Source organism: Mustela erminea, chromosome 5 (genome assembly GCF_009829155.1).
Source record: "Mustela erminea isolate mMusErm1 chromosome 5, mMusErm1.Pri, whole genome shotgun sequence".
In the NCBI taxonomy this organism is placed as follows: domain Eukaryota; kingdom Metazoa; phylum Chordata; class Mammalia; order Carnivora; family Mustelidae; genus Mustela; species Mustela erminea.
This window is the reverse complement of record NC_045618.1, coordinates 100,084,292-100,111,281: the sequence shown is the minus strand read 5'-3', so window position 1 is coordinate 100,111,281 and position 26,990 is coordinate 100,084,292. Positions and strand designations below refer to the sequence as shown.

At 42.6% G+C, this 26,990-nt stretch overlaps 1 long non-coding RNA gene across 1 annotated transcript in view; it reads left to right on the top strand.

Moving 5' to 3' along the window:
• The window catches only part of LOC116591378, a 65,276-nt gene extending 39,803 nt beyond the window's left edge, over positions 1–25,473 (top strand). The window contains exons 2-3 of the long non-coding RNA XR_004285985.1: positions 23,049–23,183; positions 24,513–25,473. This is a non-coding gene — a long non-coding RNA (uncharacterized LOC116591378). The remainder of the gene's footprint in view (positions 1–23,048; positions 23,184–24,512) is intronic.
• Positions 25,474–26,990: the final 1,517 nt, after the last annotated feature.

Sequence of the window (26,990 nt, the reverse complement as noted above, 5' to 3'; positions counted from 1 at the left end):
AAGTCTAAAAGAAATATTCCAATTTGCTTAGACTGATTTATTGAATGGTAATGTATCTACTTTTCAGTATTTTTAAACTGTGATTGTATTATTTTTCTAATTTTACATCTTCTAAATGAAGTAAGCCTAGAAAACCATCATACTTCAAGAAACCAAATTTTGATACTAATATTCAGCCAACTTGATTTAAAGACTCAGGAGAATCTTTGAAAAAGCATCTGTGAGAAATGTAATTAAATTACTGATCTAGATCTTGTATGAGTCCTAGGAAAAGTGTTATAGTAGAGAATATTAAAGCAGGGTACACAGTGTTTTAGAAGCTGTGGGTTGAGAAAATATTTTTAAGTGTTCACCAATGCAATTCTTAGGTGTGGTAATATAGTACTCCATATAGACATGGGTATTAGATTATTTCATTTTTATAAATTATACTGTTAAATTTCCTTCTGAGAAAAAACAAACATGCCACTTCATGTTATAAATTTAAACATCTACTCTTTTGCATATTATTACTATATTAGACTTTATTCATGTACATGAGAAAGATTGGAAACAATTCCCCCAACGTGTAACAAATACTATAGGTAGGCCACTTTGAAAGAAATACGGGGGAGTTACTATTCTGTTGATACTGCTATTGCTGCTATGTGCTGTGATTGAAATTTAACATTCTGAGGACCAACTTTGTGCTCCCCCACCACTCTAAGAAAACTCTCCCTACCCCGCCAAATGTCATTACTTAACCTCCCTTTGCCAAAGCAGATGAATGGTTTTTATTTTCTCCCCATCAGCCTGGAGTCATCTATAGCATTTGGCAACATCATTCGTTTTTTAATTATGTTGTATTTCAGGTGTTGTTCTGTGTACTTTCAAGTATGATCTCACTTAAACCTCACAACAACTCTATGAGCAGATACTTTTGACAGACCTCTTTTAAAGACGGGGGAGCTGAAGCGTACACAGATTAAGTTGGCCAAGACAACCCAGCTAGTTAAGTTGTGGGATCTGAGTTTGCATTCAGCCAATACTATTTGAAAGTCCATGCCCTTGTCCAACAAAGAATCCAGGTCAACACATCCAAGCTGCTGTACTACCCAGAGTGACTTCCTGTTGTATGAGGTCCTATGTGTCCTTTGCTACTTTCTTGGTGCTGTTTCTCATGCGTCCCAACTGATGCATAAGCCCAGGGCCTAGTCCTGGAGTTAAAGATCATTTTCATGACAATGAAGGCCCAGCCTGTCTCTGAAAAAACACCTGTAAAACGTTCATTTTTTTTTTCATGTTCATGTTCATGTTCACATTCACGTTCATATTCATGAACACCCCATGTTCAACCAACGGTATAATTGTTACTGTTTTATTATATGAACATAGTGCTGTATACTCTTGAAAGTGCTTCAGTGCATTTTTTTGTTTGATCCTCAAACTCTTCATGTTCAAGATCAAGTTTATTATATTTCTCCCCAACAACTTTCGGCCTCCCTGTTCTTTCAGGTCATTATCTTCCTCCCGTCCTCAAACCCGAATCATCTTTAACTCCTCTTTCCTCCTGAGTCTTCACATTTGATCTGCTACATGCTCCTATAGGTTCCACTTTGACCAAGCCTTGGGGCTCCTCTCGTCCTTTCCATTTTCCCAAAAGGCAACGAAAGCACTGCTCCAAGAATATCTTCCTTCTTACTCAAAAACCTTCAATGGCTCCCTACAGCTACCCATTAAGTGCAACTTCCTGAGTCAAACACTCCGATTTATGTCTTCAGCCTACCTTTCAGCATTAATTCAAGTTAATCCACTATGTGTATCCTATACTCATTCACATTAGACAGCGTTTATACTCCTCTTTAAGCAAAGGGAACCACTGGGGTTTTAGACAGATTAAATCACACACATTTTGTCAGTGTCAGACATTTCTTAATGGGTGACTTCAGAGTAATTTGACCTTCGAATCCCTAATAACATCTTGAAAATATCAGCTAAGATTATCTCATCAAAACAACAACAACAAAAAACCCCAGTATATCATGTAACTATTCTCCATAGTCAAATTCACAAAATAATCCCCATATTTTAACCCAGAGAGCTGCTCCTTCCATCCCACATAGCAGTAGAAAAGGAAAAGAGAAAGTTACAGAATACGGTTGGGCTATTGATCTGTGAAAATCCCCTTTAACTGTTCTCCTTTATCCTAATAAAAGGATATGGTTCCCAAATAGAAATTCGTGTGAGTCAGAAGAAATGTAATCTTGACACTGGGGGTGGTTGGGCGTGGGTATGAACAGATTTACCCTGAATGGAGAAAGCAGTAACAGAGTGGTGAGACAGGTAGTACGTTTTTTCTTAGACTTTGATTTGTTTAATATCTTACTCATATGAATCATCTTTAAACCTAATTTTGGCAATAATTTTTAAATTCTGCATTTTTAAAGACGTAAAAATTACCTTATTTTCTATGGTAAACGCCATAGTTTTACTACACAACCAAGGTGCCAAAGTGCCCCCTGGTGGCAGGCTATCATTATTGCAGGTTCATACTTAATCCCCTTAAGGGTTCTCCAACTTCATCCTTTCCTCAATCTGGAGAATCCCTACAGCTTACAAAGTGCTATTTTAGAGGCCTACTTATTCTAATTTTCCATCCACCTTTTAAAAATCCCGGGCCACCTAGCTGATGCCCACTATCTCCTGGTAGTGCTTTGTTTCTTTGTCCACAAAAGCACGGGAAGAGAAGGAACGCTATGTTTCACCTTGATTTAAACAGGTTACTCCATGGCGTGAATCAGTTCATGACTCTGCTGAGGATTTCGACAACAGAGACACACACCAGGGCCTTCAGGATGGAAGGGGGTGTTGCTGGGAAAGGTGAGGGAGGGGCACAAAATGGAAAGTCTGGAGAAGTTAAAAGATAACTTGCCCATCTCAGTGTTTTCTTTGGTTAAACCATAGTCAGCTTTGGAAAGGAATAGCTTTAGTGCAAGCAAAGACATTTTGGTGAAAATGGCAAAGAGCCTTAACAGGAGGATAGGCACTTGGACAGGAGGAGGTTGGGAAGGAAATCATCCCTCCCGGGCGGCTGTGCACACCACTGCTACTGTCGGCACTAGTCAACTCTTCTGCAATCTGTCCTGGGAAATGTGTTTAACCTAGTTCTCAGCACATGGAACTAAGATTTTTCCCTTTATTTGCCTCAGGCTCAGAAGAGCTACATGACCTGGTTACAGTTTAACACAAGCCATTGACTAAGTGATTCCTCTAATTTCTTAAGGGGGGGAAAAGCCTGTGGTAAAAATCAGATCCTGAGAATCCAATCTAATGTTAACTAGGAAGAAGATCTCTGTTATACCCAGCATCTAGTTTGGGATATCTGTTCGAGACACTTGTTTATTTGTCTGTCTGTCTGCCTGTCTGTCTTTTTTAAAGATTTCATTTATTTATTTAAGAGAGAGAGAGAGCATGAGCAAGGCGAGTGAGAGAGAGAGAAGCAGACTCCCCATTGAGCAGGGAGGGAGCCTGATGCAGGGCTCAATCTTATGACTCCGGGATCATGAGCCGAAGGCAGCACTCAACCGACTGAGCCACCCAGGTACCTGGACACTTGTTTTTCTAAGACGAGAAGGAGGACTGGACCAGGAATACCAAGCCATAAAATTTTATCCTTTCACATCCCTGATTCTAGCACTGACTCAGCTATGCAGACGCCAGAATCCCAAAAGATGCTTATACATCATACTGGTTAATTCCAGGAGAGAAAAAAGGGAATGTAGCCAATGACTGCCCTCTTATCTTTTCCTAGATCAAACCTGGTAGAAGTCCAATACTTTCTACTATCATAAGGTGCTGAGACACTCAGCACAGTATCCCTGTGTCTCTCTACCACATAATGGAAGGATATGCCTACATCACTTCAATACCAGACAGTAGTTCCCTTTTTGGAAGAAATTTTGCAAACTTCAGAAACCTACTTCTTCATTGGACTTCCAAAGTAATCTTTTAGAGGTTGTTTGCAAATGGGAAATAATGTGGATTCTACCCCCATTGTCTCCTAAACCATCTCTTCTACTTTACATGGACAGTATTTGGTTGGAAGAACCAAATGGAAAGAAGTGGAAACCTATCTTTCGCCGTCTGGTATGACCAGTTACTCCTTGAAGCTTCCCTGTCCAACACAATACCATTAGCCACAGGTATCTACTGAGTTTTTGAAACATGCCTAACCCAAGTGGAGATGTGCTATACATGTAAAATCCACAACAGATTTTGAAGCTTTACTTAAAAAAAGAATATAAAATATCTCATCATTATTTTTTCCCATTGCTTATGTGTTGAAATAACATTTTGAACATATTGAGTTAAGTACCTCATATGACTAACATTAATTACACTTGTTTCTACCTTTTTAATTTGGCTAATAGATCACTAAAAATTACATACTTAATTTTATTTCTACCATCAGGTCAACTCTTCTTGCATTAGGATCACTCAGAGCTTTTAAAACTCGAGAACACTCAAATCAATATACCTGGGCTTGGGGCTCACAATGGGTGTTTTTTATTTTTTTGAAAGCTCCCAAGGTGATGCTAATCAACAGCCAACATGGAGAGCTACAGCTCCATGTTCTGGAATTCTATGATTCTAAGACTCTCATGACTACTCGTGCAGGTTAAAAGTTCAGAGTTGTTTTTTTCCTGATTCTGTATAATCAACTTTGTCTGTGCTGATCTATCTCTCCCTAAAGAAACAATGAAATGTTTTTCCAGCCATGCAAGTAAGAACTTTGTTTGTTTTATTTTTTAATGAAGTTCACATGAATCCAATACACTGCCAGAGTTGGGGAAAAGATGCAGTGAAGTTGGGATTTTAAAGTTGATGAGTAACATGTAATCTTTCCTGGGGCTGCTTCTTACACTTACCTTTTTCTTCATGGAAGCACCTGCTTTGTTCCTACTAATAACAAGGAATGCATTCACAGCACTGCTAGACTTGAAAGTGCCTGTGAATCACTGGAGAATCTGGGGCCAATGGCAGATAAGGATTCCACAGGTCTGGGGTGGGGCAGAATCCTGCATTTCTAACTGGTGTCCAGATGAGGCTGCGGCAGCTGGCTGGTGGCCAAGTGATGCCCACCCTTCTTGCGAGAAACAAGGCATCAGGGCTTAGGGAATTAACTAAGTTTCACCTGGGTGGGTGGTGCTTGTGCACAGTTGCCCAACCACACACAAGGAAGTGGGCAGCGTATGGATTCTTTTCTGCAATGTGCACAGAGCAACCTTTTAAATGACATTTGCTCTGATTTGCCCATTGAAGCACAGTGACGCGAACACCTATGTCCTCTCTCTATTACTATGAGTATCCTGGGAGAGAGTGCATCTTTATCCCATCCATGAGACTGAACTCCCCAAGGCCTTCTTCCTTCGGGCCTCAGGGCTGGAGGTGGAGGCTGCAGGCTTGGAGATGGGTGTTTGAGGAGGATTAACTCCATGTTTCTCTGGACCTCTAGGCATCCACCGACAGGGGTTAAGATGGGAGTCCCAGGAAGCCCAAACTGCTCCATGCTCTCCAGCTCCTTTGCCACCAGCCACCATTGCCTCACTTGGATCCCACAGGAATACTCACATCATGTTCTTTATCCCTGACTGTGTCTGTGGCCACAGAAGCCGGCTCCCTGGTGGGCCCACGTCTCCAATTTTCGACTCCCCAGAAGATTCTACTCATCCCCCATTCTGTCTCCATCTCTCGATCACAAGGCCCTCCAGTGAGCCTTCTGGCTCCACAGTCCTTCTTTTGCAAAATTGATTCCGAACGTCCCTTCCCCCTAGGGCTCCTGCATGCAAGCACGCCTCCCCTGCGGGGTCTCATGTAGCAGTCCTGTTTGCCCCTCATGCTTCCAAGCCCTGTGCCTGGAGCTGGAATGGGTGTCCTCCCTGTCCCCCTACCCAAATATTGCCATGATACCACCGGCCTCCCTCCTTGCTAAAACTCCCCAGCGTTCTCTCTAATGCAATCCCCTTCTAGCCCTCACTGCCTCGCCTTGTTGCTGTGGCCCCTCCGGGTTCCTCCTGCCCACAGTCCTCCTGTACCACTTCCCTCCCTCTTCTTGGTGATTTCAACACACACAGATGGAGCCTGCAACCATCTGTCCTCTCAGTCACTTGAACTCCCCTCCCCACCCCCACATCTTGTTTGACCTCTCCCCTCGGTCAACCACGCCCAAGGACATACCCTCCCAAACCAGTCATTTCAATGTCTCTGATTTAGTTAGGGTGGGATCAGTGCTTTGTAAACTATCACAAAATCATACAAAATAAGTACACTCAGAGCTTGTTTTTGGCTCATGGTATATCACTCTATTGGGGTTGGATGGAGAGACTTTCACGTGAGGGGCAGCCACGCCCCAGGAACTCACAGTCCTTGCCTGCATTCTCAGCATCCAGCTGCCTGTCAGAACCGAGGGAGGGTATGGGAATTGCATGGTGGGGGCGGGAGGGGGGATTTGTAGGCCAGACCTGGAAACGGGGCATCACTTCCACCTCCATTCCATTGGCCAGAAGTAGTCACTGGCTATAGCTAACTGCAGGGAGGAATAAAAAAAGGTGGTCCAGCCACGGATGGTGGTGAACCCCCGCCCCCCACCACCCACATGCTCACTGCCATTCACCCTTTGACCACTCACCCCGTAATCCTCCAGTTCATTCTGCCGGGTGCCCCAACTACAACAGGACTTCAGCCATTGGGACCACAGATCCATGGATCCCACCACCTCTCGCCATTCCTTGCCCTCTTCCCTTTTTCACCTGCTTCAATTACCTGATCAATGATCATAAGGCCTCCCTGGTCCCCTCTAGCTTCATCACTTGGCAAGACCTCAGCCCTAGTTAAATCCGGAAATTGCCTGCACCTGAACAGCTAAACAAGACTGGGGAAAAGCTCAGCCACACTCAGGGACCCCACTGCAAGTTCACGATGAACTGCTCTGCCATCGTCAATTTCAGATGATGCCCTTCCCATCGATTTCACTGAGAAAACTGAAGCCATCAGAAAAAAAGAATCCACAGACTCACCCACTACCCCCTCACTGGCACCGGTGTGCATGGGTGCTGCCTTCACACCCAATTCAGGAACGGCCCATCCTTGCACCCACCCCCCCACCTGTGCTCTCAATCCTTCCCTTCCCACCTACTCAAGGGCATTGCTCCAGCAACTCCTCCCACACCCCCACCCCACTCTTTGGCATCAAGAATCCTTCCTTTCCTTATCCTTCAAACAACACACACATCACAACAAAACACTATAATCAATCCCATTGAACAAGAAAAAGCAACAAAAACCTTCTCTGGACTTAATTCTCCTCCTCAGCTCCCCACCATTCCTCTATTCTGTCTCCAAGCTGGCTTTAACATCCACACAGCAGACTGCCCCAGTCGCGGTAATTCATGGCCTCCCCATCAGGAAACCCAGGGGCTACTTCTCAGTCCTCTACTTGGACCCACAAGCAACACCTGGCCCAGTGCCTCTCACCTCACCAGCCCTTCCTCATTGTTCTCCTTTGCTGGCTCCTCCTTGTTTCCCAGACCTCTTGGGGAGCCCCAGAGCTCAGTCCATGCACTTTGTCCATTTTGCACTCCCCAGCCACCCCAACCAGTGCCTGGCATTAAACACCCCCATACGCTGACAACTGCCCACATGTGCCCTTCCATCCCAGATACTCCTGCTAACTCCGAGTCCAAGGCCTCTTGGACATCTCCACATGGGGGGACAGACTCAAATGACCCAAAGCCAACTTCAATATTCCTTTCCAAACTGGCTTCACCCACAGTCTTCCCATCTTACAAATGACTGTAGTTTTTTCAGTCTCTCAGGCAAAAATAAACAAAAACCAAAACACAACAACAAATTCAAAAAACAAAATTTAACAAAAACCTTGGAGTTGGTAATTCTACTCTTTATCCTACACCCAATTCAGCCTGTCCAGGAAAGCCTGCTGGATTTTCCTCCAGAATATATCCACTTCTCACCATTTCTACTGCCACCATTTTAGTCCCAAGTGCCAAGAGTCTCCCCTGGATTCTTACAGAAGCCTCCTCACTTGTCTCCTCCTTTCCTACAGTCCATTCTCAATGCCGCAACCAAAGTGATGCTGTTACAATACAGGTCCTATCCTCCCCAGCCTGATCCCCCAGTGGCTCTCAGTCTCAAAGTCCAGAAATGTCCTTCAAGACCTGACATAATCTGGCCATTTTCCCTTCGACCTCATCCCGCATTACTCAATCTCTCTTACTGCACTGAGACCACCCTGGTCTCTTTGTGGTTCTTCAGATACACTCGGTGTGCCTCAGGGCTCTTGCACTGGCTGGTCCCTCTGCCTGGAATGTTCCTGACCCAGATACCGACCCAGTAAAACTCCTGCACCTTCTTCAAGCACTTGCTCAATGTGTCTCCTTCACTGTCTCATATAAAATATGTTTAAATAGCATTTTATCATATTCTAACATTTTATGACTTATTTACTATGTTTAGTTTTTACTGCTTATCTTTTCCCATTGGGATGTGGGCTCAAAGAAGTTAGGGATTATTTTTTTAAGATTTTATTTATTTATATGAAACACAGAAAGAGAGCTCACAAGTAGGCAGAGAAGCAGGCAGGGAGAGAGAGGAAGCAGGCTCCCTGCTGAACAGAGACCCTCGATGCAGGGCTCAATCCCAGGATCCCGGGATCATGACCAGAGCCGAAGACAGAGGCTTCAACCCACTGATTTTACTGATACATTCTAACACCTAGAGCAGTGCTCAATAAATATTTATTTAATGAAATCAATCATATCTCCATGGTCTTTACCCCAGTAGGCACTTAATAAATTTTTGTGCACAGGTAACTTAAACCACTCCGCCACTTTTTTTTTTTTAGAAGGGTTGTACTTTATTTGAGAATGTCTAAAGCTCTCCAGCAGAAAGCCATTTTAAAATATTTAAAATACAGAAAAACCAGAAAAGTGAATGGAACATTACTTCATGCAAATGAAGTCCCCAGCAGAACCATCTTTCACACGTTTGCCTTTGTTGTTCGTTTAAAGCTGACTAGTTAGCACCAAGGCCTTAGTTTTGTGACTTTCATTTAGCCATTTGCTGGGATCAATGTCCAACATCAACACTCTCAGCCTTGTTTTTCATGCCTCTGCTCCCCTAACCATCTCCTGACTGAGTCCACTTAATACCCACACTGAATACGAAGAAAAAAGGGAGAAAGAATGAGAAGGAAGACAAGGTAGTACACCAATCCAATCGTGCTTAACTCAGCTTGAGTTTCATAATCACCAGCAAGTTTTGTTTTGTTTTGTTATGAGAGAGAGTGCACGAGCAGGGAGGTGGGAGCTGGGACAGAGGGAGAGGAAGAGAGAGAATCTCCAGCTGATTGCACACTGAGAGTGGGGCCCCACACGGGGCTCCATCTCACGACCTTGATATCCTGACCTGAGCCAAAACCAGGAGTCTGATGCTTAACCAACTGAGCCACCCAGGCACCACCACCTGTAAGCTCTCTAACACCATGGATGCTAGGAACCCACCCTCGACTTACTGAGTCTGAGTCTCCAACAGTCAGGTGACCTGCAGCCCCGTCGAAGCGCTACCCAATGAGGCACTTCACGTTATGCCATTTCATCTTCAAAAGCCACAGAAAGTAGGTATTTTCGTCTTCATTTTATAGAGGATGAATCTAAGTCTCAGAAAAGCTAAGAACTTGTCTAAGGTCACACAGCTATGAAGGGGCAGGATGAAGTCTCAAATTCAAGCCTTTCTAAGCTATACTCTGTAAGTAGACACCCCCCCGAGACCTAAAGCACCTGGCAGAGGCAGGCCATGCTAATGTCCTGGGAGAGCCCAGATGTTAGTCACTCTCAGAAATCCAGAGACGCCCCTTGGAGTCAGTGACTCAGGGACTGCCTACTGGGCACCCACTGGGCCCAGCAATCCGGCTTACCATCCCCGGGCCCCAGTACTCGGCATTACCCTCAGTCCCTGTTCCTAAGCCCTGCCCTCCAGTCCAACTCTGCATGAGGTGGTCCACCTTGCTGTAGGCAGACCCTTCACTAAAACCACATATTCCTGGCCCTGGATTCCCCATCTTCTTGCTGTATCTTCTCAATGAGATTCTGATCCTTCATCTTGTAGAACCCCCTACCCCAGTTCTCAGCCTGAGGCTACCATATTATGCACTTGTTTATTTGTTCATTCACAGAGTAGTTCTTCTTGTTTGTTTCAAGTTTTTCTTTAAATTCCAATTGGTTAACATAGAGTGTAATATTCGTTTTGGGAGTAGAATTTAGTGATTCCCATCACTTACATGTGATACCCAGCGCCCATCCCAACAAGTGACCTGCTTAATGCCCATCCCCCATCTAGCCCATCCCCCACCTACCTCCCCTCCAGCAACCCTCAGTTTGTTCCCTGTAGTTAAGAGTCTTTTATGGCTTGCCTCCCTCTCTCTCTCTCTCTCTCTCTCTCTTTTTTTCTCTTCCTCTATGTTCATCTGTTTCGTTTCTTGAATTCCACATATGAGTGAAGTCAAAGGGTATTTGCCTTTCTGTGACTGACTTATTTCACTTAGCCTAATACTCTGTAGCTCCATCCATGTTGTTGCAAAAGGCAAGATTTCATTCTTTGTAATGGCTGAGTAATATTCCTCTGTGTGTGTGTGTGTGTGTGTGTGTGTGTGTGTGTGTGTGACATTTATATATATATCACAACTTCCTCATCCATTCATCTGCTAATGAACATCTGGGCTTTTTCCATAGTTTGGCTATTGTCGATAATGCTACTATAAACATTGGGGTGCATGTACCTCTTTGAATCAGCATTTCTTTTTAAAATTTTTATTAAAGGTGACTAATCAGGGTGCCTGGGTGGCTCAGTCATTAAGCAGCTGACTTCAGCTCAGGTCCTCATCCCAGAGTCCTAGTATCGAGCCCCACATCAGGCTCCCTGCTCAGCAGGGAGCCTGCTTCTCCCTCTCCCTCTGCCTGCTGCTCTGCCTACTTGTGCTATTTATCTCTCTGTCAAATAAATAAATAAAATTTTTTTAAAAATAAAAAAAAATAAAGGTGACTAATCTTTACTATTCTAGCCAGGATTGTTAAGAGAGACCAAGTTGGCAGATGATGACTACATTTATTGTGGTGAGCACTGGGTAATGTACAGAATTGTCAGATCACTGTATTATACACCTGAGACTAATATAACATTGTATGTCAACTGATCTTCAATTAAAAAAGCAAATAACTGGGGCGCCTGGGTGGCTCAGTGGGTTAAAGCCTCGGCCTTCAGCTCAGGTCATGAACCCAGGGTCCTGGGATCGAGCCCCACGTCAGGCTCTCTGTTCAGCGGGGAGCCTGCTTCCTCCTCTCTCTCTGCCTGCTTCTCTGCCTGCTTGTGATCTCTCTCTGTCAAGTAAATAAATAAAATCTTAAAAAAAAAAAAGCAAATAACCAAAAAAAATCTATGTCAAACGAAGTGAACAGTTTGGAAAACAGGCCATTTTATACCTCTAAGTATCTTTTTAAAACTTCTATAATGATTGAGAACGAGGCACATGTAATATCCAAACCAATGTAAAGAATTAAAGCCACTAGGACTACGAGTCGCTTGAGCACCCACCAAGAACTAAAAATTAGCAAGCTTAACAGTCGTAGTACCTTCATGAAAGTTAGGGCAGAGACAATGAACAGGTCAACTCACACCCATGCTTCCATGCCTGTATCTACTTATTTGTTGAAACGGCCATTAACTCCTGCAAGAATTCCACAAATATTTATTCACAGTCCATATGTGTAAGTGCTTTGAAGAAAAATAAGAGGATTCAGCTTGAGAGATTTACCTGTGAGAGGCTGCTTCAGAAGGCTTTGTTGCAGTGGGTCATCAGATGGCAAGGAGCCAGCTACAGGAACGATGACAAGAAGGGCACCAGAGGAAGACGGGGCAAGATGGACACGTCTGCAGGACAGGAAGGAGCTCCAAGGGACAGCAAGATCGCTGGCAGGCACATGGCTGGGTCACCATGGAGCTTTCTGAAGCAAAGACAAATGCGATATACACATGTTATGAAGAGATACTCCGTTTAGACTGACTGGCTCACACAAAGCCATGGACACTGAAATGGGGCAACAGGAAAGAAGAGCAGCAACGCAGGGGAAGGCAGAAACAAAGCCCTGTGCGTTTCAGACTCTTCAAGCAAAAGGCAAACATTTGAACGGCACTTTCTAAATTGTGTTCTGCAAGTTATTTCATTCATCTTTTCAACAAACGTCTAGTACATGCTTATGTGGTGACATACACTGTTTGAGACTCTGGGGAGCCGGTGACAAATAAGAACCCCTCCCCCAACCCTTCTCTCCTCACTGAACACACTCTGACTGCCCGCTTGGGATTTGTCCTTCCTTGTCTTGCCAGATGCCTCCTTGGGGTTCTTTAACTACAGAATGGAGGGACGCTGGGTGGCTCAGTCATTAAGCATCTGCCTTTGGCTCAGGTCATGATCCCAGGGTCCTGGGATCGAGCCCTGCATCAGGCTCCCTGCTCTGCAGGAAGCCTCTTTCTCCCTCTCCCACTCCCCCTACGTGTGTTCCCCCTCTCACTGTGTCTCTTTCCATCAAATAAATAAATAAATAAAATCTTTGAAACAATAAAAATAAATAATACAGGTATTGAGCTCTTACTATATGCCTGGCAATATTCCAAATAGTCAAATGGATCGTCTCATTTTAACCTCACAATGACACTCTGAGGTAGAAACTATACTGTCATCCATTTTACAGATGAGAAAACTGAGACTCAGAGGAGCTGAGTAACTTGCTCAGGATAACACAGCTGCTATGTGGCCGGGCTGGGATTTGGTTCTTGCTGGGGTGTCTCCAGACCTCACGCTCATTATCAGTGCATTATACCGTGTCTTGACACAAACTGCTCTTGACCATCAGAGCCCTTTATGGCCTTCACATAATGTAAATTTGAAAATTCCTATTCTGATTCTTTTCTCTTTCAACCTTCCCATTAGACAATAGAACACAGATTCAAAAAAAAAAAAAAAAACTGCACAAAGTGTACTCAGAGCTTAATGAATTGGTATAAGGTGAACGAACACCTTAGCAACTGCCATCCCCAAGTCAAGGAGTAGAGCTTTGCCTGCCATGCCTAAAGCCCCTCAATGTGTCCTGTGCCTTCCTCTTCACAAACATATACACTACCCTGACTTTGATTGGAATCATATCCTTGTGTTACTTTGCAGGTCCATCATGTAAGCCTGCATCCCTACATACTAGAGTCTAGCATCAGCCATTTGTAAATTTCATGTGTCTTTTAAATCTTTTATCGTTTACAGGTTCCTTCCTCCATCCCTTTCTTTTGCCTACAACTTCTCTGGAAATTTGACCTGTGGACCTCCTACCTTCAGGACTTTGCTGATTGTACATGCATGAGTTAGTTCCCCATGTCTCCCTGTCCTACAAATGGGCAATTGGATTCAGAGGATGATTCAGTCCTTGGTCTGATCTTTTGCAAGAGTTTGGTGTTGATTTGTTCTCTCCTCAATTTGATGTCTGTGTGTCTGTTTGGGATGGCAGCGGCTGTTGATGTTCTAATAATTCAGAGGCGTTTGCAGAATGGTAATATTCTACTTCTAGAATATTCTAACCTTTGTTTTCTACCATTAAGCCATCTGTTGGAACACTTTTATAAATATAGCTTTCCCTCATCTAGTATTTGGTTACTCGGTGATACATTTCACCTAGGAAAAGCAGAATAAATGATTCCCTTCATCTACCATTTTCACAAAAATAGTTGGTTTTCCATCATACTATAAAAGGGATCAATTTTTAAACTATCTTTATGAAGCCATGGATTTAAAGCTATCTGATGATTTCGAGGAGGCCAGGTGGCTCAGTCAGTTAAGCATCTGACTTGGTTTTGGCTCAGGTCATGATCTCAGGCTCATGAGACTGAGTCCCACATTGGGCTCCCTGCTCAGCAGGAGTTTGTCTGGATATTCTCTCCCTCTGCCTCTTACCCCGCTCATGTGGGTTCTCTCTCTCTCTAAAACAACTAAGTAAATCTTTAAAACAAACAACAAACTAAACAAAGTTATTTAATGGGTTCCAAATGATTAAAATTTATTATCCTTTTTAAAGCTCAAATTTCCCCCTTCTAGGTCACCAGCAGCCTCTTCAAAGTTGGCTCCGGAGTGTTTTTGACCTAATCCTGGTGGTCTTTGATGGCTTCTCCACCCTCTAGTATGACGCCCTCTAGTATGTTCCAGACATATGTTCTTCATTTCCCACTCAAACCTGGAATTAGCTATTACTCTAGATTCCTTTGGGGGAAATGACATTTCAAGACTACGATCTGGGCTCTAGAGAGCCTCATTTACTCCATGATCACGGTTTCCAGGCCTTTTCTGTGAGCACAGCTAGGAAATAGGTGTGTGTGCATGCACACACATACACAAGTACCCACTTTTTGTATGTCTGTTAGACTCATTAAAAAGGGTGCTTTGGTAATATTCTACATTTTTTAAAAGATTGTATTTATTTATTTGACAGACAGAGGTCACAAGTAGGCAGAGAGCCAGGCGGAGGCGGGGGGTGGGGGAAGAAGGCTCCCCGTGAGCAGAGAGCCCAATGCAGGGCTCGATCTCAGGACCCTGGGATCATGACCTGAGCCTAAGACAGAGGCTTAACCCACTGAGCCACCCAGGTGCCCCAGTAATATTCTACATTTTGTCCCTCATTTTGCTTGCCTAGACTCATGGCATAGCCCTCTGAGAGACTTTTGGTATGAAGCCCATCCCAGTATTTTGGAGGCTCTGGGGACAAAGAGAGGTGTTGTTCTTCAACTGGAGTTTAGGGACCCAGCCCCCATTTCAATGTTGTTTTTTTTTTCCCTTTCACACATTCATTCAGAAAACTCTCTGCTCATCCATACCATTTTACAAAGTGTATTTACGTTTTCCAAATGTCAAAATTTCATCAAATAGTCCTTTGGGAGACTGTTTCAGAGGTAAGCTGTTGCAGAAAAGAAGAGGAAATATTATCCTGCAGGCCAGCCCACCTGCCCTTTGCTCTAGCTCTGCGAGCTTGCTAGCAGCAAGTCAAACTAAAGAACAAGCTGCACAGATTGCTAACAACACATCCTCTTACAAAGGAAATTAACAAAAACATGGCCCTGAATCCAAATTTGGCTTAAGCACAAGGCTGTAGAAGGACAAGTACAAGGGACTTTTGAGAGCCACTAGATTAAGAAAGGATTTAATCTATAATGAAAAGCATAAAAATAGGACGGCATATGCAAAAGAGTCAAGGGCAAATATGCAGTTTCCGTCATCCTCCCCAAAGGGAAAAAGGAATTTGCTTTAATACTTGTGTGATCACGAAGACAGGTCTAATGTTTCAGGTAGTGCGTGGCATAATACGTGTGAAAGTCCTTTCCATGTTGCATTACACTCTGCAAATGAACAAACTATATTATTATTAAATATTATTTAATTAAATTCAAAGATCCTTTCAAAATCATCTTGACCAAGTCTATGTGTCTCTACATGCCCTTTTATAATGAAAGGCAAAGGAACATCAGAGCATCAGGCTGGCTGCCTCTGAGTGCCTGCGGGGTGGCCAATATTATGACTCTGTGATTATCATTATCATCATAAAAAGAGAGATCTAGAGGCTGAAACAGGGCCAGCCTCCCGGGCTTCCCACTGACAAAAAGCACAAAGTCAAAAATCTTCCTGTGCTCGCAAGTCCACACATGCCTTTCGTTGTTTACCAGAACTCGGGCCACAGGGCATTCAGATAGAGGTGCCATGTCTCGGGAAAAGTTCCAGAAAGTCTGTTGCCCTGAGGCGGGGTTCTGGGGGCCTGAGCATAAGGAGGGAATGCATGTGTGCTGTTTCAGGGAAACTGAAAATGAATGAGAGTTTTTGAGAGGCAACCAAGGGAAGGGATGTACATCTCCCATGGGCCTCCAACTGTGTAGGTTGGTGTGTGGGAATCCCAGCCACACTGGAGGTAAATGAGAGCTATCCTCTCAAGGAGGTGATTCTTCTCAAGAGGGGGACAAAATGATACGCACCTGCAAAATAGGTGGGGGATGCTATAATTATGTTTATGGATTATGTTGGAATAATATCTTTAAAGATGCTTCAAAAATTATCTTCTCTAGATCTGTATCTCTCTCTCCTCCGTGGACCCGAGTGGCCTCTTTTCCAATCCATGTAGATCTATGCCTCACGTTAGGCTAACCACTCCCAGCCCTCGCACCACACAATGAGTTCTCACTGAATTTGTTCTAGTGCTATTGAGAAAGAATTGGCAAATGTACTGCCCCAAAATAGGAAGTGTAATTATTCTGCTTATACAATGTACTTAGATTTCCTCTGCTGTGAGAGGAATAACAAATGAGATGGTCGAATTGAAATTTCTGACTCATAAAACAGAGCCCTTTCCTTTCCCAAGTGGAATGTCATGATCGAAGAGAAGCCCATCAACAAATGCCTAAATTTTAAAATATGAATTTCGGAGATAGGTTGCCTCAACCTCAACTACAGCCTTCTCTGAATCTCTTTCAGTCTCTCTCTCCCTTGGTTCCTCCCGCTCACCCACCTTCTCTTCAGTTCAACTCAGTGTTTCAGGAACATTCAAATTCCTTCTCTAGAAAGGAGCATGAATGTACTATCAAGGATGTCCCCATTGGTATGCAGATCTCCGATGTCTAAGCTCCAGTATGATCGGACCCTTGAATCCCCAGAGAATGGGAGCCTCCTGTCACTTCAGAAGAGCTGTAGCTCTCTGAGGAAACACCAGTGCCGGTGCTTAGGGGCCTCAGAATTCTGTGTCTTCTCAGTCTAGGATCAGAACCCAAATCCAGCCTTTTCTCAGTTCTCTACTTATGTCCCTGGCACTTCAAATTCTGGCTCCCTGCCCCGCTGTCATGCTTCCAACTTGCCCTCCTTTCCACGGTCCATGTCAGTGGCCGTCAGGAGCAACTGCCTATTTCTGACTCTAGGATTTCTTGGGTCTCAGAGCTCCCAGTGCATCCCCTCTTCCCTGCCCACTCCTGCCTCCTGGCCATGAGCACCCTGGCTGCTCAGCTCTAGCAGGATTCAACCCTTGCAATTCTAACAGGAATTAATGTACTGGATTATAACAGCCAACTATGTTTAAAGCTGCTTCCCAGTGATGATGCCATGGGCTCCAGGTATGATGGGCTTCTGCTATATAAGAGGACATAAGGACACACAGAGCACAAGTATGCTTTGGCACGAAAGGAAGGGACATGTTAAATGGGAAATCAAACTCTGCTCCAAAGAGATAAGTATGGAAAAGACTCTTTTGGCTTCAGGAAGATTTTTCAGTGTATCACAGCAAGAGAAGACTGTCCTTTCAAAGTTAAGAAAGAAATTAACCAGAACCGTTGAGGACTTGTCATAAGTTCATTGAAGTGATACTTACATGAAGTCTGCAAACGTGGACTTTAGTTCAAGAACAAGGTATGTAATATATCATCTTAGGAACATGTTGGACAAGAGGAGTCCATGTACTTCTTTGTATGAGGAGAAAACCTCAACCATCCAGAACCCTCGGTCTTGGGGAACAGGTCAGACCAAGAAACTGAGAAGGAAGTGAATGAGCTCTCTGAAGGAGCAGCTACAGCCCTTGGGATGTTTCCTAAGGGCCGCTGGAAAAGGGACAGGACACAGAAGCAAAGCGAAACAGGGGTCATTTGTGAAAGGGAAGGGTAGGGGAAAAAAGGGAATCATGACAAATGTCAGACACTAGAATTGACCTCAGAAAAGAGAATCAGCCAGAAAAGTTTAAGACTGAACAGCTCCCAACAAGTACAGTCGAACAGTCTCAAGGATTATTTGCTAGGTACCGTGCCCTTATGTGCATTTCAATATCCTCATCTGCAAAATGGGGCTGATAAGAGCACCTCCATCAGTTAAGGTTGTTGGTGCACATAATAGTCACTCAGCAAACATGAGCATCATAACTACAGCACTTACGTCACCACCATTCAGAGCTAGACCATCGACATATAACATTGCATTTACACAAATGACACTGTGCTTTTGGGGTTTATCCTCCAGCATAGGATCTAGTGGAAAGTGATGAGCAGAAATATACAAAATTACATAAAAAGACACTACACTAGAACAGGCTAATCTCTATGTGACTTGAATAGGGCAGGTGCAAGAAAATGCTCTTTGAGAATAAATAACCGATTAACCTTGTATTATATTAGAACTCGGACGTGTTTACTGTTAAAATTCTGAAGAGAGTTCTAAATTACACAAAGTTAGGAGCACACAACATATACTTTTAGCTGGAGAGAAAAATGCCAAAGGGATTCATGTACATAAGGGATCCTATTTTGTTACTCAAAAGGCAAAGAGTCAGCTTGTGTATAAGGAGCCAGTATGACGGCCAGTACAAGGATTTCCAGAAAGGAGCCAAGAGGGAAAGATCCAGGAAAAGATCAAAGCCGAATCTGGAGACCAAGACAAATTGCCAAAAGTCTTGCCTGCCGTTGCAGATTGCTTTTATGAAGCAGCTCATGAGTTTGACCATGGGGCATAGTAAAGGACCCACCCATGTGTTAGTCAGGGTTCTCCAAAGAAACAGAACCAATAGGGTTGGTACATATATGGAGAGAAAGATTTATTTTAAGAGATGTGTTCCTATAATTATGGAGGTTGGCTAGCCCCAGATCTGCAGGGTAGGCTGGCAGGCTCCAGAGCCAGGAAAATGCAAATGTTGCAGAATTCTCTTCCTTCTGGGCAGATCAGTCTTTTTCTCTTAAGGTCTTTAAGTGATTGAATGAGGCCCACTCCCATTCTAGAAAGCCATCTGCTTTAGCCAAAGTCTCTGCACTGAAATGTTAATACCAACTAACAATAACTTCACAAAGACATCTAGAATGATGGTTGGCCAAATATGTGGGTATCATGGGCTAGCCAAGTTGACGCATAAAATTCACCATTATAATACACTCTCTAATGATCAGGAGGCAGCCCTCTGAATCCCAGCACCTAGACGGAGGCTCTGGAAATGATCAAATTATCTAGAAACAATCTCAGGAATAAAAGCTAAGGAACCTCCTGTCTCCAAACTCCTGGTAGGGCAGAAATATCCTATGAGCATGGCGGTTTCCTGAACCATACGTGTGTATCTCAAATCACCGGTTCTGGTATTTCAATGCAAGACAGTATGCTAAAAAAGGCTCAAAGAGACTGGAGAAAAGCTCTCAGCATTGGTGATAGGGCAATACTTTTTATTTATCAAAAACTAATTTCTAAAGAGAATGTTATCCTTTAACATTTAAAAAATTCCCACAGGGGAGGAAAAATGCCCATGAAACCCACCTCATTTATGGCTACTTGCCACTTCCCAGCCTGTTTAGGCTTGTGGGCTTAAGAAAGTAGACAGGTTGACTCTGGTGCATGTTCCGTCTGCAGTGCCCATCAAATAGGACCTCCAATGAGTGGAAATTATTTTGGAAGAATGAGGGCATCATATATTTACTTTCTACTGATGGAGCACATAGAAAGGCAGAGTATACAGCAAAATATCTTATATGTATTCAAATTCTGAGTGAAGTGAATGATGCAAAATAATTTTTAGTGAATTCTTTCATTGCTTGGTACCTTACTAAACAGGTAATTTACTAATCGAGGGTCTATTGGGCAGTTGCCAGAATATTCTATTTATCTAATAGCATTTAAGTCACTCTGTGGAAAATCGGGATTTTATCCAGAATATAACACATCACTGCCTCAGACCGTGCAAGCCTTTCATTCTCATTTTGGCAATAAATGTTCCCAGTGCCTGAGAAACTGTCAGTTGAACCTTAAGGAAAGCTTATGTAGAATTGTGGTCTGGCATCCTGACAGCAAATGTCAGAGCTTCCTTATGAAGATAAAACCTTTTTAATCTTCAGAATAAGCACTCACCAAGTCCTACTGTATATTCTTGAAACATTGAAATGTATTCCTCTGTCTTCCTCCATGAAATAAACAGGGTGGGGTAAAGCTGATAGGAGCTGCCTTTGGATCCTGAGCCTCTGATCAGGAATGCAAAGAGCCTACTGCTCTACCTCATGCTGTCAAGTCAAAGGCTGCTGATAGAGCAAGGGAGGGAGACTTCCACCCTAAGGTAACCGACCCAGTCTGCAGAAAGGTGACCACCTTTATGTTCAACAGGTCCTCTCTCCCCATGTGAACAGCGAATGGCAATGCAGCTCAACCAGGCTTCATCCGTACATAAAAGAAAGAACCTGGACCCCAGAGGAAGTAATGGGTTTTCAGTACCCTCCACAATCCTCAATGTTCTTTACATAGTTTGGAGGTGTTCATTCTCATTTGTGAGTTATTTTAATGGTTAAAAAGTATACCCATAAAGGGCACCTGGTGGCTCAGTCGTTAGCATCTGCCTTCGGCTTAGGTCATGATTCCCAGGGTCCTGGGATTGAGCCCCGCCTCGGGCGCCCTGCTCTACAGGAAGCCTGCTTCTCCCTCTCCCACTCCCCCTGCTTTGTTCCCTCTCTCTGTCTCTCTCTCTGTGTCAAAAAAAATAAATAAAATCTTAAAAAAAAAAAAGTACCCATAAATATTCAGGGCACCTTATACTTTTTCTACATAATAGCTAACTCCTTGGGGAAACTCTCCTAGCGCAGTTATTCACAAACTGTGTTCCAGAAAGCATTGTCACCAGAAATCAAAATCACTTAAGGGAAGGGGGAGGAAGAATTCTGAGCTTAATTTCAGAAAAATATGATTAAATCAAGTTCAAAAGTTCTCTATGGTGGGACTTCTCAGAGCCCTTAACATGATAATATGGGTTGTCATTTGTGTGTTTTGTGCATACACTGTGGGGTGATGTGTGTATTGTGTGCCTGTTGCATGCATTGTGAGTGTGTGTGTGTGTGTGTGTGTGTGTGTGTGTGTGTGAGTGTGTCTTGTATCATAGAACTTATGTTTTTTCAGGTATGTGCAGAATATACACTGGAAAATGCTATTTATTTAATCTTAACTTTTCAAATGTACTTCTTAAGCTTTATTTTTGTTTTCTGCATTAAAAAAAATCAATATACTTTAGGGCTAGATGAAACAGTTTATCATGACACTGCAATTTCTTGTTTATCAGAATTTTTGGTAAACTTGCATAAAGGAAAATTCTACTAAATACATACAATTTCCTATCAAGTCTGTAATCCTCTTTTAAAGTGTTCAGCTAAAACCTGAATATATTAGGCCTCATACTAGTAATAAATGAAATGCAGGGTTTTTGTAAAATTCAAAGAGGAAATAAAGCACTAATAAAAGAGTAGTGATCATACTTCAAATATTGCTATACACAACATAAATTAGAGCATTTAAATATAAATGCAGAATGTCCATACAATATGTTTATTCACTGTACCACAACTCGAATGTTGACATGGCACAATTCCTAAAACTTTAGTCATTCTTAAGCTAATTTCCAAGAATTAAGTGCCTAAAGTAATTTTAATATTGTATCCAATATCTTTCTCTTCATATCTTGGCATATTTTTCTTTCACTTGAACTTGGTTTTCTTCTCAGCCAATCCCACCCATCCAACATTACCTGAGAAAAGATGGTGGCATATAAAGGCAAGTCATGATTACCTTTGTTTAACTACAGAAAATCACTCAATGTCTACTTCCCATCACTCAACTAACTTTGTGGTTCCAAATTTGGTAGTCTAATAAGGTTCAACCATTCTTTTCCAATATTTCAAAGGCTAATGGAAAGTGCATTAACTATAACATCAAACATTTTTGCTTTTAGCCAAATTGTATTAACTATAATTGTTCTGTTGCTATTTTAAGCCAATTAGAAGCTCTGCATAGCTAATTAATTAGAAATAGATAAGAAGGGGCACCGGGGTGGCTCAGTGGGTTAAAGCCTCTGCCTTCGGCTCAGGTCCTGATCCCAGGGTCCTGGGATTGAGCCCCACATCAGGCTCTCTGCTCAGCAAGGGAGCCTGCTTCCTCCTCTCTCTCTCTGCCTGCCTCTCTGCTTGCTTTGATCTCTGCAAATAAATAAATAAAATCTTTAAAAAAAAAAAAAGAAAGAAAGAAATAGATGAGAAAATGAATTATTACTTAATAAATTCAGTTAAAATGAAGACAAAAATCATCAAAACATGGGGTATATGGAGAAAAGATATGATGAAAATGTTTAACATTATGGAACTAAAAATGTCCCACCTCTGCTAGCAATGAAAAACATTTACTGGGAACCTACTAGTGTCATATACCATGCTAAGTAACTTATATGCATTATTTCATTCAATCCTCCACACACTGAAACAGGGACTATCTTAATAGTTAAGGTAACAGTCTCAGAAGGGTTAAAATTTGCCAAGGCTATACAGCTAATAAATAGCAGAGCTGAGATTTAAACCCACTCTCTTATACTACCCTGATAAGGAGACCATGTTAATTCTCTGTTGCTGAGTAACAAATTACTCCCAGCTTTGCAGCTAAAGCCACATCCATTTATGATCTTAGTTTCTACAGGTCAGGAGATAGGCTCAGGATCTTTAAGAACTGCAATCTAGGTGTCAGCCCCACTGCATTCTTTTCTGGAACGTGGGGGCCTTTTCCCCTGCTCATATGGTTTTGAGCAAAATTCAGTTCCTTGTAGATGCAAACCTGAGGTCATGGTTTTCTTGCTAGCTCTCACCTAGGGGCCACTCTCAGCCTCTACAGGCTGTCCACAGTTCACTACCACGTGATGGCTTACTTCTTCAAGGCCAGAAGGGCCACCACATAACAATAACATAAGCACAGGGGTGACTATCCCATTACCTTTACCATATCTTATTTGTTAAAAGCAACTCATAGGCTCCACTGGCACTCAATAGGAGAAAATTATGCAAGAGTGTGACTCACTGTGCTCATCTCAAAATTGTGCCTACTACAGGTACCAGTGTTCTGTTCTTAATTGTTTTATTTATTTAACTGATAATTACTGTTTTCTGCATAGGGGTCGATATGACATGGGACCATCAAAGAGTTCAAGTTGGCCACAGCTCATACAGTTGACAACAAGAGAAATCAAATGACAGATTCAAGTTGGCAATCTGGATCCTCAAATTCTGTCAAAGCTGCAATTTCACTGGTAAATAATTTGAGATCAATGTTAGATAAATTCCCAGTGAATGAAGAATATTATTTTGGCAAACAACAGTTACAACTAATCTTCAGTTTGTTAGTGTGAACTTTATTCATGGTAGGTGAGGACCATTTAAGCACTGAGTTTTTTGAAACAGTCATTAAGCAAACTGACACTGCGCTACCACTTTATTGCTGTTGAACTGAATGCCCAGAAAAAGGTTATCAGGACAAACTCCAAAACTGGTAAGGTTACAGTGACCCAGCTGCTTATAGGCATAGCTACTGGTGAGATTGTCAAGGGGTACGTCCTTCTATAAAGCAACATTGTCCTGGCTTTGCTAGTCAAGTTCTCTTTAGGCTTCCCAGCAGGATATGTGCACAAATTACTAGCAGATATAAAGATTTATTAAAGAGAACCATGGGAAGTTTCAGGAAAAGAGAGAATTGCCCATCAGCCACATAGATACACAGGGGTCTCTGCTGACCGACTGCAACATCCCACCAACTTCATAAACAATCAGGGCCATTTGCCCACGCTTACTCTAGACAAGATCATAGCTTTAAGCTGAGTGGCTTTTCTTTGATCCCCTTATATTTATATATTGTTTAAATGGGGGACCTGACGGGGTCATGTAGCACTGCATGGGTTGGAGGAATTTAATGGATACAGTCCCTCCCACCTTCCCAAGCGTGATTGGTTCCCTTACACCAAGCCCATACAGCATTGCCTTCAGCTTCTGAATCTGGCTCAGGTCCAGTAGGTAGGAACCAGTTAATAGGAAATTCTACTCCCTGAGAGAATAGGAACTAAATAGTGACTATACCAATGGCAAAAAGTTGGAAGGCCATTTTTGTAAAAGGTGGATGTGTCTATGAATCGTCTTCAAAAATGTAGGAATATCCCCTTCAGCTCATGTGGTTCAAATGAAATATCAAACATTATAAAAATATTTAATCTTTTTGGCTCTTTGAGGGTCTTTGACTCTTAAGAATTTGCCCTAAGGAAAAGAAAATACCAGCATGAGAGGAAATAAAATGTATGCTTGAAGATATGTTATGGTATTGTTTATAATAGCTCCAAATCAGAAACAACCTAAATGTCCAGTAAGAGAGGTTAAAGACCCCCAAATAATCTAATAAAATAAACACTAATCAAATAAGCAAGTAAATATATTGTATGCTATTAAGGGTTATTTTGTGTTCAAGTCCTAACTCAGAATGTGACCTTACTTGGACACAAGGTAATTGCACATAGATTAGTTAAATTGAATTGAGGTTGTGCAGAATACAGTGCGCCTTAATCTGGTGTGACCGGTCTCCTTTTATGAAATAGGAGAGAGACACAGAGGGAAGACAGCCATGTAAAGATGGAGCCAGAGATTGAGCGATGTGTCCACATCTATGGAATAGCAAGGATCACCGGATGTCACCAGAATCCTAGAAAGGCATGGAACAGATTCTCCCTCAGAACCCTCAGAAGGAAGTGACCCCGCCAACACCTTGATTCTAGACTTCTAGCCTCTAGAACTGGAAGAGAATACCTTTATGCGTTTCAAACCTCCCAATTTGTGGGACTTTGTTATGGCAGCCCTAGGAAACTAATACACATGCTACATATACAGAAAAAAATAAAAATAAGTAAGAGTGTGGAGAGGGAGTATTGGGTGGGCAGCTAGCTCTTTATAAAGATTACTCAGGGAGAACCACAGCTAAGATGGTATTTGAACAGAAACTTGAAACAAGGAGGAACCAGACAAGCAGATCTCTGGGGGAGAGCCTATCAGGTTAGGACACAGCCAGGCAAACCTCCAAAGGGAGAGCAAACTGGATGCCTATGTGCCTAGAGAGAGTGGATACTGGTCAGAGGGGTGGGGGTAAAGGCAGTGATGGTGCCTGAGGGCTTTTACTAGCAGAGCAATTGGAATATTTTTGAGGGTTTTGGATAGAACAGTGATTATCTAGTTACTCTGCTGAGCATAAACTGTCATGGGGCCAGAAAGGAATCAGGATGAAGGCCAATTCAGTAGCTATGGAAATCATCCCACCAGAAGATGAAGGTGGTTTGGGCCAGGATGGTTGCAATGAAGATGAGATAGAGAGGTGAGTTCTTTTAGGTTCTAAGTTCTAGCACAGTCGAAAGAGCTGGTAGGTTTTGCTGAAGGACTGGATATGCGATATGAAAAAGTCAAAGAGAGGCGCCTGGTGGGAAAAGTCCGTTAAGGGTCTAATCCCTGGTTTCAGTTCAGGTCATGATCTCAGAGCTGTCATCTCAGGGTCGTGAGATCAAGCCCCATGTTGGGCTTCATGCTCAGGAGGGAGTCTCCTTGAGGATTCTCTCCCTCTTCCTCTGCCCCTCCCCCCAGTTCATGCATGTGCTCTCTCTCTCAAAAATAAATTAAAAAAAAGAGGGGCACCTGGATAGCTCAGTCGGTTAAGTGACTGACTTCAGCTCAGGTCATGATTTCCAGGTCCTGAGATAGAGCTCCATTTCAGGCTCCATGCCCAGTGGGGAGTCTGCTTTTTCCTCTCTCTCTGCCCCTGCCCCTGCTCATACTCTCTCCCTCTCTCTCTCTCTCGAATAAATAAAATCTTTTTTAAAAATTAAAAAATTCTTAAAAAAAATTTTTTTTTAAAGATTTTATGTATTTATTTGACAGAGAGAGATCACAAGTAAGCAGAGAGGCAGGCAGAGAAGAGGAAGGGAAGCAGGCTCCCTGCCAAGCAGAGAGCCCGATGTGGGACTCGATCTGAGGACCCTGAGATCATGACCTGAGCCGAAGGCAGCGGCGTAACCCACTGAGCTACCCAGGCGCCCTAAATTTTTTTTTTTTTTAAAGTCAAAGAAAGCCTCAGACAAGGTTGAAGATCTGTGTAGGTCAAGGATAGAGTCGCCATTTGCTGAGATGGGAATCTGGGATGCAGGTTAGTTAGGAGTTTAGCTTGGACCTATTAACTTTAATACATCCATGAGTCATAGAGATGCCACAGAGATGGCAGATAGGCAGGATTTGGGGTGAGTAGCTCTGAAGATAGAATTGGGGAGTTGGCAGTAGATGGATGGTATTTGAGGCCATGGTAATTGATGGAATCACTTGGCAAGTGAATACACCTGGAGAAGACAAGCATCCTGAGGCCTTAGGACTGAGTCCTGGGGCACCTCCCACTGTTGGAAATTGGAGAGGTTCCACAAAAGAGATTTAGAAGATGCTAAGGAAGAGAACAAAGAGAGAATGAGAGAGATATCCCAGCAGCTAAATTAAAAAAAAAAAAAAAGTATTGAGAAGGGAACGGTGAGTTATTATGTAATCATTAAAAATAATGTATTTTAATCTTAATGTTACAGAAATAGGGTGATATAAGGAGAAGGGAAAAAAACTAGGGCTCCAAAGTACATAGAGCAAAGTGTTAATTTGTTTCAAAGAAACCTATGTAGGCATAGAAAAATAGAATGAAAGGAAGTATAGCAATGCAAACAGTTAATTCTAATTTTTACTAGAGGATGACATTTGTTTTCTGCTCTTAGAGTAATTTCCAGGTTTTTGTTATGAACTTATTTTTTAATAAATGTATATATGAGATTCTTAAAATCATAATAGCAAAGAATTCAGCATTCAGTTTTTCAAAAGTTAAAAATATGTAACACTTGAAAAGACTTTTAAGCAAAACAGTAGAAACTGTTGATATATTATGTGGTTAAGTGGTTTTGCTTGATTTCAGTTTGCTTTTTTTCTCCCAAAAAAAAAATCAGGAAAGTATTAAGATTTTTTTCCACTTGCATTAGAATCATCTCTCCTCAGAAAGGAGCAGTATA